Source organism: Limulus polyphemus, unplaced genomic scaffold (genome assembly GCF_000517525.1).
Source record: "Limulus polyphemus unplaced genomic scaffold, Limulus_polyphemus-2.1.2 Scaffold367, whole genome shotgun sequence".
In the NCBI taxonomy this organism is placed as follows: Eukaryota; Metazoa; Arthropoda; class Merostomata; order Xiphosura; family Limulidae; genus Limulus; species Limulus polyphemus.
In genome coordinates, this window is record NW_013665977.1 from 493,656 (window position 1) to 496,165 (window position 2,510).

The 2,510-nt window shown below is 31.0% G+C and overlaps 1 protein-coding gene across 2 annotated transcripts in view; it reads left to right on the top strand.

Annotated features, from left to right (window-relative positions):
• The first annotated feature begins 529 nt into the window (after positions 1-529).
• The window catches only part of LOC106457738, a 60,745-nt gene continuing 58,764 nt past the window's right edge, over positions 530-2,510 (top strand). For both annotated transcript variants that reach the window (XM_022383758.1, XM_022383759.1), the window contains exon 1: positions 530-814. The gene's annotated coding sequence lies outside the window, so the exon portion shown is untranslated. The remainder of the gene's footprint in view (positions 815-2,510) is intronic.

Genomic DNA, 2,510 nt, shown 5'->3' on the forward strand with positions numbered 1-2,510 from the left:
TTTGCTAGAGTATTTTCTAAACAGCCAGATGTATCGGTTAGTATTCCGCTAGATCTCATTTACTATATACTTAAAATTCATTATTTATTGAAGTCTATATGTGTGCTATCCTTAACGTATTCGGTTGCGTTGTTTTATTCATTTTTGAGATACAGCGGTTTGTGTGTTTTCGAAGAGGAAAACAGTAGGCTACTTGTACTCAGTAGTACATAAAAAAAGAAGAATCATATAGCTATTAACTACTGCTTTTATTATGTGAAAAACCTTTGTTAGTCTTATGGGATAACTTCGAAATCCCTCTTTGAAATTTACTGACCCATTCTTAAGCTACTTTTTCAGAAAGTTCTTACAGATAAATGAGGTGTAAATGGGTTCTATTATCTACGTAAACTTTTCTATAGAAAACAATCTCTTCGAATCACATGGAATAGCTCCCTTATTGATCTACTCTCTCTCATTGTATAAAGTGGCGCAGAGAATTGTGGGAAATCGTCGTTCAGCCGTAGCGAATGTTACCCGAAGGTCTGTCGGTACAGATATTACTCAGAGAGAAACTGTATGTGCTGATCGTCTTATATTTTAAACCATCCTCTCTCAAGATATAATTTTAAATTATTAAATTTAGGTTACGAAATTGTTTCCCCAGAATTATATTTTTAATTTCTCATTAATTCTAAACATTCCTATTTGAGTGTCGAGACTAAGTTAGCTCCTTCAATTCTCTTGTTTTCTTTCAATTTGAACATTGAAAAGTCATCAAAAGTAGGGTTTCTGTTTTTCTCTACTTAGCTGGTCATCGAGATTCGCTTGCGAGGTAAGTATATCATTATTTAACTTTAACTGATTAATCTTTAATGAAGAATAAAGCTATACACATTTGAAAATAGTAAATATGCTTCTAAACACACATAACAAACATGATATAATATGATGACTTTTATATACTTGCTACACCGTATATGGTACGTATATTCCAAATGTTAACTGCAATGAATGTGTTGTATGAATATAATTTCATGAATAATATTAGTGTACCAGTATATTAACATATGCAAATATTTCTTAATAAAAGCGATTATCCTTTTGTGCTTTTGAATTTTGTGATATATTCACTATTTGTAAGACTCTTTTTCTTTTATATATATACATATACCAATATTTTTAGAAAGTTTAACTGAAGAAAAACAACCTTTTCAGTAATAAATAGTTATGGTCAATGTTTTTATAGTTATATTTAATGTAAAGATGTAAAACATGTAATGAAAACTAATCTTGTATAGATATAAAACAACAACAAAAGGGAATAACATGATGGCAGTAGGCACGAACTGTTGGATATCTTAACTAGATTTCCAATAGTTTGGTTAATTAATTAAGACTCAGACACTGAGGCACTTTTCGATATTTCTGGATCTGAGCTTCATTGTAGGAAGATAGAATAGTTATATATGTCCGATATTTTATTATCTACGTGGAAAATTCGAGCAAATTTTGGTAACTATGAAACATTTTGTAAGCAAATTGTTGAAATTTAATTAGTGACCGCTTACAAGTTTATCTGTTAGTAATTTCTTTTAAAACAATTGCAAGAAAGTTATCCATATTCCTACTCACAAAGGCTGTCAAATATCTTAACGTACGTAAAGTATTTGATATAATGTCTGACTACTATTTTTCAGTATATCAGCTTTTTTACTTGATAAATCATCACAGAATACGGTTTCGGATGAAAGACCGGTGGAAGAATCAATCTTTTTCTTGGGAATTTTACAGTGTATGTTTTAATCCAATCAATTAATGCTCGTGAAATATTTCCGAGAAGTTTACGATCGTAGTCCCTTACTGTCTCCTCCGTAAAACTGAAATAATTCACTGAAATACAGAAAATAATTCTATCGCTTCAAAAGGCCTGTTTCTGTGATAAATGACAGAGTTTTCAAAAACTCTTATACAGAGTCTGACCATTTTATTAGGAACTATGTGCCTGATCTCAACTGCAGATACCAATTAGTTTGATCACATGATGTGTCAGGTGGTCCTCGCAGCACTATAAATAACTGGGACAAGCACATTTGCAGATAATTTTAAAGATATGGAGTAAGGCAGATATATTGAAGCGTTCAAAAAGGCATTATTGTGGGTGCACATCTAGCAGGTTTCGCAGTAGTCAAGACAGTTTCATGGATAGGCTTCCGAATCATTCGAGTTTATTAGCAAAAGAAAAAGGTGAATAAAATGTCAGATACGAGGGGGAATTGTAGCCGCAAACACTTAATGACAGAAAGAAGTAAAAGGCTGGTAGAAAGGGTTGTAAAGTCCAGCCGTATACATGTGGAAACAAAATCACGCATATACACATACACACACAACACTTTGAAATTAAAGAAAACACATATACTTATATATATACATAAATATATATATATATATACATACATACATATATATATATACATACATACACATATACATATATATATATATATACATACATACATATATATATATAC